Genomic DNA, 16,665 nt, shown 5'->3' with positions numbered 1-16,665 from the left:
CTGTTACACAAAAAAATATACTATATTATTGCTATTTTTAAGGAGTAAAAACAATTTAAGATTTTACTTTATCTATTGTGAACTACAGTTTTGAGAAATACAAATGTCACTTTCTATGGGAAGTGCTGTTTTATTTAGATATTATACATTGTAGGTAAATATTAGGTATGTTATATAATTTAGAGGTATATACAATTGATATACTATCCAGTGGAAAACAGTGTATGTGGTTACGGGTCATTGGTGGACAAAACACAAAACAATATGGCTACACATAATTGAAAAAAAACGAATCCCACGACAAGTCCAGGAGAGTCACACTTTCACGCCGTGTACCGGTCGGATCTCTGCTCTTCCTGCCGATCAAGTCACAACTCCTGGTATTCGATCTAAAATCACTGAAGCTATATTGACCATGACATATAATCCAGTAGCAATAATCTACTTAACTTCAGCAAAGTCTTCAGCAGAAAAGAGTCTGAATCCTATTTGGTTCAGGGCCGTGTTAAGCATGCACATGACACAACACACCATTTTTTGTCCCTCTTAATGAATCCCCCAATGTTATTAAACGCCCCAATGAGTTCATTTTTGCACACATCCAAAAAGTCACCATGGTACATTTATAGCTATTAGATTCTTTCATGGACAAGAGGAACATTTTTTCTGATATATATTAATCTATTCATCCGTAAAATCAGATCAAGGATTATAAGAAACGCTGCATCTAATTTTTTCACGACACATTAACCTCGTGTATGCTCATCGTGAATGGTGTTTGTATTATCAGCATAGTGGAAACAAACAAAACCACAGGGGAGAGAGGGATGTATTACACATTACTCTGTAATTTCAAGCCCTCTCCTTCCCCCTCCCCACTTTTCTGTACTTTATTTTGTAGTCACACAATGATTACACCAGAATGAAACAGTGGCTGGAACGACAATGGGCTTTTACTGCAGATGGAAAAGGACCCTTTGACTTTCACCATTTCACAATTTGTCAAATCACTGACTGCCGATGTTTTATTCCTGTTGAGGATATGCAATTACTCTGAAGCACATCAGACTTATATTGTTGTCAAACCCGGCAGGAGACAATATGACCCCATCCATGTGAGAAGCAGATAGGTTCAGTCCTCACGCTGACTGTCTGACACCTTTTAACGTGCTCCCAAGGCCCAATGTAGTAGCCATACGACCACTATCACATATGACGTGCACCATATTCCTGTGTCTTCACTAAGAAGTTTCCTTAGTGGATCCTCACAATGCAGTTTTCCCTTTTAACAGGCTACTCCTCCCCAGCTATGTGCTTTTCGAGAGCCAAAATAGATCCGCGACCAGGAGGACATCTGTTATCAGCTGCGACTCGCTACGAGGTGGAGAGAACTAGATGGGGAATGAGCAAGTGTTCGGGCAGGTCTCGGGGGACCGCAGATCAGAACCAGAGGTCCTCAGAGGTCGGCGCAAAAGAATGGACAGAGGGAGGAATGAGGTGGGAGGGAGGGTGATGAAGGACACAAGGACAAGAGCCCAGGGAGATGGGGGAGACAAGCGCGCTGGGTTGTGGGGCTTATGCTTCAGGACGAATCTGAAAAGCATTTGTGCAATACCCCACTTTCAACCAGCATTATATCACTCAGGACTACATTGATATTTTAAAAAGCACAGTGTATTTATCAAGCGTGCAGTAGCAATGTGCAGAAGTATTTTAGTTCATGTCTAGACCTTATAACAATCTAATGAATACTGCTGCTTTCACTCTGCCCACAATGTGCGTGTAGGAGCCACAGCATGAAGAGACATTGCTCTAATATAGGTTAAGGACTTGATTTGGCCTTTGAGAATGTTGCTGAAATAAATTGTGGAAAAAATTACTTCAATACAAATATGATCTAATTAAGCGAGACATATTCCCCAGCATTGAAATGAAAATAAATAACATGCAAATGTGAGACCAAAGATACAGAATAATTAATAGTTTACAGTAACAAGAAAAGTTTCTTAAAAAAAATATAAGCCAGTACTTAATAATTTAATAATAATTCAAATAAGAAAATACAAAGGGGGTTGTTATACAAACTGCCTGCTAATATTCTCTCACATACCTTGGATAAAAACTGCAGCTGCCGTTGAATTACGCCTGTATTGGCTGCTGCTTATAATAACCCTCGATACAGTAGTCAAAATGTAGTACCTTGAGTTGTTTTCTAGAAAAAGGATTGTGGAATTAGATATCTAGATTTCCCATCATCATCTGTTTGCTACTCTTCTAATTATTTTGTCATTTTTGGCCCGAAAACTTTACTCAGGTCAAAGCTTGAATAAATCTAACAGAGCATAGTTTTACATTTTGTGAGAGTTGTGAGGTCAAAAGAAAAAAAAATGGATGCCTTTGTGAATGGGCATTCAAACTGAAAGCACACTGTTGCCAACCGGTTCATCAATCCGGAGCTCTGTTGGACTTACAGCACCGCAGTGTTGGAGCAGCAGAGTACTGCAAGCTGTCTACCTGTGGAAACGGAGCAGCTGAGCGTCCTCCCCAGTGACATGTACAATTTAAATGTTGCTAGAAATAAATTCCATATTCTTCCATAACTCTATATCCTTTTTTTTAAGGTGGCCTGAAAATCCGGTATATATCCGATATCCAGTTTGTAGGAGAAGCAGAACCTCGAACATTGCTAATTTCCATTTTTCTTTTTTCTAAAAATCTTTGTGTAAACAAGGGTGTTCACATTTAAATAGAGCAGAAGATTTAAAATGCTACTTATTTGCTTTTTGTCTGACCTTCGCAGGCAAAAATACATTTTCATCCACCAGAAAACATTTCTGACATGTTTGCCTGAGGACCAACCCATTTCAAAAGTGAATTTTGTAAGTAGACAACAACATAGTAATTTCCCTTGGCGCAGAAGCTGAGCACACTCGTCTGTGCAATGACAAACGGAAAGGGCCATCCGGTCCCCTCAGAATTCCTCACAAACATCGCTCAGATAAACCTAATTTTGCCCAAGGCTCTCTTCACCTGCTTGAAAACTAGAGCAATACATTTGCAAATATCTCTAAGAATTCCCACTTCTAGAACCTGCAGAAACTACACATCCACAGGGGGAATATTACTTTCCCTTGAGGATTTGGGGAAAATATTGTTGAGGCCTTCAATTTTTTCCTCGACCGTAACAGATACAAATGTCATGGAAGACAAATCACAAGCTCCATCAGGGACCCCACAGCACTTTTAGGGGGCGACATTGCCAAATATGTTCCGCGTTTATTTATTAGTATGGTCTTTTTTTATACAACACGATTCATGCATAGTAATGACGCCTCAAGTGGGAGCTGTTTGCAGTACTCAGTACTGAAGAAATTCACACTCACTACTAACTATAATTATGTATAAGTAAATTAAAAAGAATTGCAATTTTGGTCAAATATTGAACATTCCTTTTTTTTTTTTTTTAAGAACTTTCTATAAAGCTGTCCAAGAAAAGCATAACATCGTTTTCCAAGAATAAGTCATATAAGAGCTTCGGGCCGACTTATAGTCTTTTCCCTGAAATGCTTTTAGAACAGACAGCCAAACTCCAGGTCAGCGGGGATTAATTAGCTTTTTGAAACCCACCCAGCAGATGTCAAGGTAATCTTGGGATGCAGGTTGCAGAGGTCAATGCAATATCTCAGAGCAGAGGGAATGAGAGCTGATGTCACCCGTGCCCAGCTCTGTGCCATGCCAGACATTAGTCCCAAACAGGCAGAGCCTGTTCAGTGCAAACCCCCAGCCCTCATTAACGGCAAAGCGCACCGTATAATTGGGTCACACTTTTCATGCCAGCAGATATCAGCATAACTTTTTACTTTTTCAGAAGACGTTCGATGATTAACGGAAGAGCATTTGTTGACTGCTTTCACATGGGCAACCTTTGAGACCCTTTCTAATAACTTTAGGCCAAAACCGGTTTTCAAACATTCAATGAGCAGAGATCTTTCCTCGGCCCTTTTCCATCCATCTGAACGGAGACCTGAAAGTTTAGAAAACACTGAGGGTTGAGGAGTTGATCAGATCAGAATGATCAAAAGCCCTGGGCTCTTATAAAAATATGCAAAGGGAAAAATATTGAGTCTTTAGCAGAAAGGACCAACACAGCTGTCACAGCTGGTGTACTCGATCCCCTAAAAAGATTCCCAATGATTTAATGAATAAATCAGCTAAGAGGCGCTGGCAAGCACGTGAACACACGAGCAGGTGCGGATGCAGGTAAGTGGCCAGAAAACAGAGCCCTGAAAAAAAAGACTGTAAAGCAACTCGGAAAAAACTGACAAATGGAAGTGGGCCAGTATGAAGTATGAACCGAGAGGCTAATGAGGGAATGAGATGCTGGTGAGTGGGTGGGGGAGAGACTGGCACCTTCAGAGCACAGTCGGGAAGTGGGAACAGATGTGTGAATGGGTGGAGCAGTCAGGTGGTGGGGAAAGAAGTGAGAGTCAGAGGGCATCTGCTGGATGGATGGAAATAGCAGTGAGTGGAACATGGAGAGTGACAATTTAAGCATTTGGATAATATCTGTCTTTGTGTTTCTTGATGAGCTCACAGCAGATGACAAAATAGCTTGTACCAACCATCGATGAAAACACAATGTAAACAACTGTTTAAACTCTGATCACCATGAATAAAAAACACTGTTGCACCACCATGATGTTCTGCATCATTAGCATGTGATTTTTTTGTTGCTACGCTCTCAAAAATACACTCCAAGTTAATGTAAAAATACAATATTTCAGATGTAAATACAGTGGCTTTACATTTGTAATAAGTGGTCAACAAATGTTTAACTCCTGGTGGATTGGAGTCAAGGAGAAGACGTCATTAGAACTGTGGCAAACCGGAGGGAGGGGCCAAGCTGTGTATGCATATCTCAAGGACAATTTAACAAATGAACCAAAGAAGTATTTGCAATGGCAGGACACATTTTCCATCATTTTAATGCTAATAATTAGATTATGCTTCACTCCTTTACCTGAATTAAATAAAATTCTGACTTTACCACAATAACCTACTATTTAATTTGCCGCAGCTACACGACACCGTAAAACTAATCATTTTGGGGAACAAATCGATTAGTTTGTGTGCTCATGCTCATTAGAGGCGCCACAACGCCAATGACAAAATAGGGAAATTTGCAGAACCAAGTAATTAAAAGTATTTATTTGCTTAAACAAACCTAGAAGGCCACTTATTTCACTAATTTCAGTAGTGGAGTTGAGTCCATGATTGGACTTTTGAGCACCTCAGCAGCGAGGACTTAAAAGCACTGCAAATTAGCTGCCAAGCACATGAGGAGTGCATACAACAGCTCAGGATTTTATCACCAAAACTCCCCTTCTCCTATTGTATTGATTCAAACTGACCAAATATGAATGGTCGTAGCAAATGTTTGAGGTGAGTGAGTCATTGTGTTTCCATGCAAGGAAATTTTTCCCTTTTCTTGTCCCTCTCCACATGACTAAGTCGTAGTCAAGCAGGACCTGCTATAGAAATTCAATGTCTTTGTTGTGGACACTTCAAGGTCCTCTATTGTTGAAAAAGCTTCCCTGCTCACCATGACAATATAATGCCGCACCGTTTTGATGGAGACAGACACCAAAAGGTCGAAAGAATAAAGTAAATGAATTTGCGCCATTAATATTCAAAGTCAAACTGAATTCATAATGAGTTTACCTTGGATACATTTAGGACTATTCCCCCCCCAAATTTTTAATGAAAGACATAAGCACTCATCTTAACCGAGGAGACGTTTTACAGCAGCTAAGCCTGCACACAGCTTACTTTGGACCTCTGTCGTCCTATTATGCCACTATAGGCGCATGAAAACCATTGCTTTTATTTCACCCCCATGAATGTTACTTGTGGGCATTTCTTATTGTGTTGTTGCAACACGTAAAGCTCAATGCGCTGACATGTCTGACAATGCAACAATGTGCCTGAAATGAGCATCGTTCAGCCTATAAGGTGTGACCGGAGCTTGTGTTATTCAAGGTCATATTACCGGCTCCTAGTTTCAGTTTGAGACCCTCTTTTTAAAACTGGTAAGGACTTGAAATTAAACAAAATTCATTGTTGTACTTTATAGGAACAATGAAACATATGAGGAATGAATAATTAAAGCAATCTCAAGGGACCACATGGGTTGTATTCTTCTTGATTCTGTTTTACCGCCCAGCAAGACATCACTGTATCATGGTTTTGTTCCCAGTGAACAACTATTTACCTCCAACCGCATGTATTTGTCTTTCCTCATTCTTCTCAAGTTGGGGCCTTTGTTGTCTTTGTTGTTCTAAGTGATACACAATAGAGGGCGTTGTTTGACTTGCAAATGCGACATTTTGTACACCTTCAGGAAAACATAATTACTAATGTAATACAGTAACAAAAAAAATAGAAATACACAGGGAACTATTTCTGTGCAAACAAAAACTTTTTGATGAGATCACAGTTCTCCAAAAAACATGTCTTGGCCGTGTTTGCAGTTAGTTGTGAGCGTAGCAGCTTTGTAAATGTTATTACTGATTGTGCTGAATAGTTTCTTGAAGAAAAAAAGGAATTACATTTAAAAGCCATCATCCTAAACAGTGGTATTTAATTCAGCGAATTTAATGATAAGAGACATAGCGCCTCGGTGATGATGTTCACATGAAATCAGAGCTGAAGAGGAGGACACAGTCTCTGAATATTTAACGACCGTCACATTAGCCCAGCCTAACGAAACGATCTGATCAGCACTTGTTTTTATTCACACAGTTTATGCATAATGCACTTCTCCCAGGCAAATGAGATGATCTACCGAACATTCACACGGATCCTCAGAGCTGAGTCGAGAATGTTTCCAGTGAACTAAAACCCAATTGGATATAATACGAATTATGTGTATCTTTAGGTCATTACTGTAAAACATGAAATAATCTGTCCTGTCCATGAATATTGTCATGGTTTGGGTTTTATTTTGTAGTTTCATGTCTCGTGTTCCTGGGGTAACTTCACTTCCTGCCTTCTCCTGTGATTGTCTGCAGTGCCCATGATTGTTTCCACCTGTGTCCAATCAGCTGCACCTCCCTTGTGTATTTAAGTCTTGCGTCCCTTGTCGCGTCATTGTTTCCGTGTCATGTGTCGTTGGCGAGTGTTCCTTGTCCTTGTTTGGTGTTTTGGCCACGTTATTTTGGATTCATAAAAAAGAAGAGAACTTTGTTGGAAGTCTCAGTCCTGCCTCTACTTGCACCAGCCAGCCCCTGTGACATTCTGTAATGCTTCCAGCTTTAAGGAGATAGTATATAGGTTTCCAGGAGTTCATCACCAGCCCCTAGATTAATGTATAAAATAATCTAGTGATCAAAACAGAATGGATAGTTTTCTCACATTAGCCCCCATCTGAAATACCTCCTGGCAGAACCCACAGAAGTATTCATTCACATTTGTCTATGTGGAGTAAATGTGTAACCATGTATTACGCTTGATGAAAGCACGCTGGGGAGCAATTAGCTTTAATCCGGTTCCAACGGGGTCAGTAATTCCAAAAGCAATCACAATACTCGAGACTGTTTGACATTAAATGTAGACCGCGACCCAACCTCATTTCCTGGGGAACTGATTTATGTTTGTATTCCATGACAATCGGGTCTAGAATTAAATGTTTAGTCATGCTTTATTTTACTTTGAAATGCTATTGTATTAGTTCATGAGAGAGAAAGGGCTCTGAATTATAGCTCTCAACAAATATAGATAACGGTTTTGTCAATTGATGAAGACAGGGGGCACAATTCAGCCCAATATTCTGTAGTGAATACCAATAACGTGCCGACCACCACTCTTGTTTTCCCTATTTTGGCAAAATGTCTATAGTTGTTAAACCTACGATGCATTAATTAGATTGAATCAATCGCACCCACAACTTTGCCTTACTTAATTAACATGGAAATGTATGCTGTAAAAGAGAGCGAGAGTTTTCAGAATCATTTGCACTGAACATTATGAATAGATGTAGTGGTCCTACAGCATCACTTGTTCCCGTTATACACACATATATACGTTAAGTTAGAGCCGATGCGCAAGTGGGCGGGAAGGTTAGGTGACCTGAAACGGAGGGAAAGGGGTTATTGCACAGCTGCTGGAAGTGGCTGGATAAGGGACTAAGATGTGTTGAACAGAAGAAAAGGTTACAGGGTATATGATGGATAGGAGGGAAAATGGCAAATTGCGTTTGAGAAGGTGGGGATGTGGCCGTAAGGATGGAGAGTAAGAATGTGTCAGTTATTAAATAGATAGATGTATACTTTATTCATGCCCAGGGGGACATGTGGGTGTAGTAGAAGCGGGGGAAAGTTACATGAAAAAATTCCGTGTGGAATTTAAAATGCTCAATATATACACGATACAATAAAACGGATCAGAGCATTGAATTCAATTTATGAATTAAGTAGGAAAAAAAGTGCACAAAATACAAGTGTATACAGTATATTTAGTGAAATAGGATTCAAATCAAAGTATGTACACTGGAGTGGAATAGGTATTAAATAAAGGATTTAGCCAGAGGTCTTATTGCGGTTGGCAGGAATGATTTCCTGTATCGGTCCTAGTGACAGCGGAGCTGGATCATCGCGTTGGAGAAAGTGCTTCGCTGTCCCTGCAGTACGGGTGGTGGTCCGGGTTATCCAATATGGACAATCATTTCTTCAACGTCCTCCTCTCCACCACCTTTTCCGGATAGTCCTGTTGGCAGCCGATGATGGAGCCGGCTTCTTCACCGGTTCATTGACTCTGTTGGTGTCACCAGCTCCAATGCTATTGACTATTGGCACATTCAGAGCACGGGCCACAACAGGCTGGTAGAACGTCTCCAACATCTTGGCTGCACACGTTGAAGGATCCCAGTTTCCTCAAGATAAGCACAGCACTCTGTGCCTCCACCTCACAACCATCACGGATGCTGCTACTGTTGTGCAGAGGATGTGAGCTCCACTATGCCTTGAGCCTCAGCGTCTTCAGTTATTAACTTTTGGCTTTCTGAGACAAATTGGAAAGCCACGTGGGATTTTATTGAACCATTGTAGCAAGCTGCTCAGGACAGTCATCTTGAGAATCTGAGAAGTGAGAAAAGTAAATATATGATATTTCGTTTTTCTTTTACATTGCATAGGTTTAACGGTTCAAGATAGGTGGACCAAAAAATAATGAGTTGTAGCCCTATAGTGAAATAATTCAGTATGTATTCGAGGACATCGCCACGGCTGCTTTTTCACTGCTTTTCTTCTTAGATCTGAGCTGTGTGTGTTCGTTTGTGTGTGAAGGTTCTTGTTTTTCTGTTCCATTTCACGGGGTTTATTGTGATTGAGCATTTATTCGATAAAGGCTTAGAGGGATTGGAAAAGTATCTTGATTCTCTGTCGTTTTCTGTTCCCTGTTCCCTATTTGATTTTGGCGTGACGGCTGAGATAAAGATTATAAAGAGCTGTGCAACCTTACAAAGAAGTGTCGGGGGCTGTGTGCCTTTCATTTGACCTCCCTGCTGGTTTATATGTAGCTCAATCGGTTTCGTTTTCGATTCAGAAGTCACGTGTCTGTATTTCGCTGTATATAAACGTGCCCTTAGGTCGCAAACCTCTGATCCTGATGTCTTGTGTAGAGGGTACTGAAGTCAACCTCATCCATCTGGCCTCCTTCACAGTTATGTCCTGAAATGAAATCTTCACGTTAAGAGACCCTGGACAAATTCCAAACTTGCTAAGTAGAAGACATGCATAACTACCTTGCTCTTTTGAGAAGAATGTATTTTATATCAACTGTCAAAGCTGGACAATAGCCTGGAAAACCCTCAAAGGTGGGATGTTCTGCAAATGGGTGTTTGAAGCAAGGTGACACCAAACGTCATCTTTCAATGACGGATATCTGACTGAATGTTCACAAAGGTTTTGGATGATCAAAGTTGTGAGTGAGCATTGCATTGTGAGGTCTGCAGAAGCCTTCCATTGAAAGCAGTAAATACTCGGGACAATGACTCTCCATGGAGATGGGCGGCAATTTAGGTGGCTTTGTCATGTAAGGATAGGTAGGACACCCAGCAGGGTGACTAATGGCTCTACCTGTCTGTCAGATTGATAGTTATTACGTAGATTTACATGATATCTTTCTCCTCAAGCTTATCTGATGGAGCTTCAAGATGACACATCACCGAGAACACTGTCGTCCTTATTAATATTCACTCTGCAGCCTTACAAACAGAAACAGATGGCTTTGCTGCTCTTGCAAAAACCCACAAGAAATTGTTACAACTCTTGCATGCAAAACACAATGAAGGCTCGTATAATTGGGTGTCACTCTGCATAAAGTCTGCATTTCTGATGGACTTTGGTCTCATTATGGATTCTTAATTAATGCATGTGCGTTTTGAAAGGCGGCGATGCCTGAGCAAATTATAAGGCTTTCTAACCAATCCCCCCCCGCCCCCGGCTTTTGGGAGTTGGTGGACGTGAACACGGTGATGATGACGGTGATCATGTATAAATTCCTTTGTGCCTGTGCAGGCACCAGTGTGCCCCTCATCCATCTGTGACGTTGTAATTTTCTGGAACGTGGGCCGAGTGCATCATTTGTCTTAAGTGTCAAAGGTACTTGACATCAGGGGCCCTCTAGCTCGCATCTCAAAGAGAGCTTGACAGGAATCTGTCAGGCGTTCTGGAGCCATTTGAGACAGGACTAATCAATCGTTTTTTATTGCACTTTTTTGACCATGAAGATGACTTTTGGAAAAACTGGAGCTAGGAGCAAAAGTAAACTACTACTGCTGCAGAATGCTGGAATGAGAGCAGATAATTACTGCAGCATGATGGGCTTTGACCAGTTTAGTCCAAAGCCAGTCGAGTGGTCGGAGGGACGAGGAGAAGCACCTCAATTAATCCGGTGTAAATCTACCTTTTGCTTGCGTCTTACAAATCTCAAATGACCAAACTTTATGCAACACCGATCTGGGAGAGAAACTTGCATTGCTGCTATTTCAGTAAATTTATTTCCGTCTGATACTCATATTGTAACCATTCTGTCAAACTCGTTCACTCTGACCGAGGAGCAATTTCAACACATACATAAAAAGACATTTTATTTAGTTTTTGACATTTATGCCAATATGTCTGACATGCAATACATGCAAATTGACCTCTCTAATAAGCATTTTCGTCGTTTCAATTGGTTCAAACTTTTTCTTTTCTTTTCATCTGACAGTCTGCGCATCTAATTCTTTCCTCATTATTTTACTGATAAGGGCATGCCTATTGAGATGTCACCATACTGTTCTTGCGGTGCAATCACCCCATCCATTCAATTTGGATTCAAAATATCACATTCATTTCTTGAAGGGAGATTGTTTCCTCTCCACAGCATGTGGATGCATGCATAGATGCACGCGTACACACATATTCAACCTCATCATTGTCATTCGGAATAAGACTCGAATGATGGATGGTTTCGCGATGTATTCATTCATGGCCAAATGACACTACTGAGGTCTCTTCACAGCTCGTCTGAATGTCTTGCTCTCTGGAGCAAAATGTGTGAGCTGTTGATATTTTCTTTATGTGAATATGAGACAATAGGTGGTTTGAGTTGGGGGTTAGTGGAACTCACATTAACAACCTGTGGCAGATCAGGTTCAAAGACCTGTGTCACCTGGCCTTCTGCCCCAGGGAGATGCTGATTTCCCGCAGCACAGTTTGTGCACCCTCGATGTGTTCGCCAGGTTGAAAAATGAGCAGCAAGAGCAGATCTGAGAAACTGTTACAGAGCAGCTGCACTGTGAAATTGATATTAATTGAAATTGATTATTCAATCTAGGACACATGGGTCATTAATTACGTATCTCTCCCTTCAATCAATAATAGATCCCTCTCTCCAGAGCGTCTTTTTCACTTGTTTATGAATAAAAATGATTATAATACAATTCCTCAATTAAAAATGAGTCGTCCCTGCCTAATCACAATAAACTATGTATTTGTTTTTTTTCAAAATGTCAATGTCAGAGAAAATTGGTCTGCCTAATCTACTCTATGGGTCTGTATTTTTCTCATTGCATTCTTTTTTTTCCATCAGTGCAGCTTTTAGAGGGGATAACACGGTGTAACACAGCGCATGACGTATATTAAGCTCAAGTCATTTAATACACCCTTTGGCATGTTCAGGTATTGATGGCAAGCTTCATTTTCCGACCTACAGACTGAACATAATATAGCTATATATATACCTTTTTGGATTATATACACATCCATTTTTTCTTTAGACTTTCTCTCTGACCCTAAACACGGGGCGTCACAATTCACTTATCTTCACCAGTAGTACAGTATATGGCTCTATACATATTGTCATGGAAGAATTACCTAATTACATACAGTATAAGATGAGTATCACTGTACTTTTATTTAAAAAAAAATCAATTTCCTTTAATAGTGGTAATGCACTAATTTTAAATACAAATAATTTCTCTGTTAAGGTTATATATTTCAGTTGATGTTGTTTTTTGCTGTTTTTCCAAGATCTTTATTGAGCTGTCTCAAAACATCCACAATTGCCCAAGTCCGTGTTTTTCCTTGTTTCTTTTTCACATTCAAAACCTCCCCCATGTCTTTTGCACATTTTATTTGGAAATAATAGTATATGTCAGGAGTAGACATATTTTCTGGCTATTGACATCTTTGAGCGCACTTCATTTCGTCACCCTGCAGTGGGAGCACAAGACATACGCTAAATCTTTGTGAAATGTTCCATGGAATTGGGACAGAGCTATTTTTTGTTTTTACATCCCATGGTGTTTTCTCAGCTTTTCTTTGAAACAAAATGGTTAAGATCTCAACTGCGAGCCATGCTCTGTATCGGGAAAAACACTGCATTTTAAAATATGACATGTTGCATATTTCATTTGTTACAGGCAGAAAGTGAGAAACATCCAATGAGAGTAAAACAGGTTTTTAAAGTCAGCATAAAGACTCTCATTTCCACTTTAAGTACTGATTTAGTTACTTTCTTTCAGATATTTTCGGTACTTGTACCCACGAAAGTGGGGGCATCGCTAGTAATCACAAACACAGAATTGCAGATTGAACAGGTTCTTTGTTTGATTAGTGTACCGCATCCATCAAAATGTTTTTTAGACTTAATTTAGTCATTTTTCCACGACAAACACAATGTCTCAATGAACATGTAGCTCTGGACAAAGAGGCTGCTGACGACCTCTCTCCTGTGCGAATTAGTCACGGACTCAGGCCACGTACGTTATGCCCACCAACAGCCACTTGGATGGAAGAAAATGATCACAAGCTTTTTTGCCACAATGCAGCCTGATTGCACGTTGATTACGTTTGTTGGTTCAACCTTAATTATCTCTGCTGTTTGGTACGCATTTTCTCTCTCTGATTGCTTACGCATGTCTGTAAGAGCTCGCGAGGAGCCGCACACTGAGCGTGTCAACAGCGACATTTCGAGTGCCACTGAGGCTCTTAAGGATCATTTCCCAGCACTCCAGGCTGCTCAGTGTGTGTGTGTGTGTGTGTGTGTGTGTGTGGGTAACATTTGGATGGGGAGCTTTCTCAATAAATACACACAAGTGTAGCTTTGCTTTTTCATGAACTTGCCTGTTCTTATATCACCCTTCATCAGTAACCATTTGGCTCTGATGCATTTGTTCTTGTCTTTCTTTTAATAACCCTCTTATTGTCTTTGGATTTAATGTCTCTAAATAAATGAGTACAATTTATTTTGCTTCATATTTAATGATTTTTTCTATTTTAATATGGACGAATCAAAAGTGAATAATCATCAAATATATTTCGTAAATCCCAGGAAAGAACCACAGATTGTTCTTTCCCCTTACCTATTTTGTGTGAACATTCTTAAAAAACTTTCTCTCAATTGAAAATGACTTCTATGGAAAGGTTTTCTGTCAATTAGGTGTTGTCATATCTCTGTAACTTGACAAACAAGAGAACGAGTTTGAGACAGAGAATGATGACGATTATGATGCCTTCTCCTCTGATGACAATGAGAGTGTTGACCCTCTCTCAACCACCGGAAAAACACAAATTCTTGCAAAAATGGAAGGTTATTATGACCCGTCGCCCCACTCTAACAACAGGGTAGACTCAGTGCTGCTTATGTCATCAAAATGGTTCTAGGCCCCGCCAGATGTGCCGTCAGCCAAGTCCATGACATTAAATCAGCATTTGAGCTCTTTATAACAACATCATTCGAAAAGGGGGATACTTGAGATGACACATTTAGCGGGGAGGCGCACGTATGGGGACAATAAAAAGGACTTGGATGTGACCCACTCGCTAGCCTGCATTGGGTTGCTCATTTTGTACAAGAGAGTACAAGTAAAAAGGCAAAGCAACAGCAAGCCTTTGGGCTGACGACACTAGAAGGGCCATATTTCCAGCCTGCATGTCTTTTCCCTGTTGTCATGCGCTTTGATGGCAGAGAAACGAGGCAGAGCCGACGAGAGCGCAACAAACTCGCACCAATACGAGATGTTTGGGAGATGTTTGGGAGAAGTGGGTTCAGCGATCAGTAAATGAATGGCTGGTTGCCATTAGGAGGGTTGATAACTTTGACAGTCTGAGACACATACAGCTAACACCATGACTGCCCGTTGGCACCTTGGTAGTCTATCAGACATATTTTATTGTTAATTTTAAGTTTTTTTTTTACTATTTCACACAGACATATTTGCATACATACCAGTACTCAGTAGCATAGAACAATCGCTGACACAATGTTTTGTTATACATTTTTTTTTATAGCTGATGCTCAGATAATGATATTCCTTTTACAAAAAATGTTTAAAATCTTTGAAATGGAAATTATTCGAGCATCACACTCAGTCTAATGCCGGTGACTTAGTGCTCTGTCGTTTAAAATCTGTTTGTTTTTCTTGGATTAAATTGACCCAGAAGATAATAGATGTTACTATTCTTCACAGATTTATTTGTGATTGTGTCCTTCTAAACCGCCACGGATTTTATGACACAATCAATCAACATAAAGAGTGGCTTAAATCATTACACAAAGTCAAGATTTGTGATAATGGACCAGAAAAACTCAATACATGCATATCATCATCTCATTTGATTTCGAAATACGTTATCGATTTCTGGGCTTTTTCAATTTAACTGGTGTCAAATGAGGAGCATGGGAGTCCCAGGAGGGATACAACCAGATATCTTGCAATATCATAAAGATATACATAAAGAAATCAGCATTCGGTATCAAGCTTGATAAGTCATGAAGCATGTATTCATATGGAAATGAATTAGAGACTCGTCTTGATACCGTAGATCCACACACTTAAGACTTTAACATACGGTAACTATACTTTAAAACAGTGATTCTCAACTGGTGGGTCGCGACCCACTAGTGGGTTCAGATTATCAACTTGATTTTGAATAAATTTGAGAAGTTGAGAATGTTCCCCGATTTGGGTCGCGGCTTGTCATTAAGGGGTGATGGTGGGTCCCGGAGCCAGACCAGTTGAGAACCACCGCTTTAAAAGGTAGTTTTCAACCACTAGGGGCATTGTTGGGTACGATTTTGAGAAGATCCCGTTTGAGGTAATCCCTCAGAGATTTAATTAAGACGAATAAAGGTCAAATTAATAGGCATTATGTTTTCGTCAGTCTTTTTACAACCGATTTTCCCACAATTTGAGTCACCCTACCCTCATTTCCTTTGCGAATTACTACAGAATCAGGATAATTATGTCTAATGTTTGATGAAAATTAGGCAAGTAATATAATAATAATTATATTCGAGCATCGCATTTCTGCATGACCTCAGTTATTCGGAGAAGAAATAGTTCCAAATTCCACACAGACAGACTCAGACATTAACTGCGGAGTCGCGTCATTGTAAAAGTGTGACACACCAAACCAAGTAATTTATAAATGACCTTGTCTAATGCCGGTGCCTTAGTGGTCTGATGAGTACATGTCACAGCAAAGGATTGTCTAATAAGTGATGCATTGGAAAGCCTGGCAGGGGGAACCTTAAAGCAATTCTTTTGTAATTGATGTTGCAGCATAAAATGGCTCTCAGTGGACCAAACTGATTAGGTTTTTTTTTTTTCTGCTGTCTAGCCAATTTCCTTCACCAACAGTCCCTCACCAGGTGAAATGACAGTTTCTCATCCAATTATCCCATTAAGCTCGGTCGCATTCTTGTGTGTCTTGTCGTTTGTCTTCCATCTCATCTCTGAATGGCCTGTTTCGAAACCAGAGCGGTCTGTTTATTAATATTAAAGTCTGAATATTGACCATCAATTTCATTGATGAACAGCAGTGGAAACAAATACGGACAAGCTGCTGGAGTTATTCCACAGTACCGCATGCAATCAATAGTTTATCTGGATGAAAATGACGGAAACTACTTTTCTCTCCCTCCAGCCCTCCTTGTTTGTATTTTCTGAATGCACTGCCATTGGGACTCAATGCAAATGTCCTGGTGTTCCACTTACTCCTCGATCCAACAGGGTTCATCAGATCTAATCAGCTGTGTGCTCGGCCGATTCCCCTTACTCCTAATAGATGCAGAGAAAATAACAGAAATATATTGCTTTGTGTAAACAACCTTATTATT

The sequence above is a fragment of the Pungitius pungitius genome, chromosome 7 (assembly GCF_949316345.1).
Source record: "Pungitius pungitius chromosome 7, fPunPun2.1, whole genome shotgun sequence".
NCBI lineage: Eukaryota > Metazoa > Chordata > Actinopteri > Perciformes > Gasterosteidae > Pungitius > Pungitius pungitius.
This window is presented reverse-complemented; position numbering follows the sequence as displayed.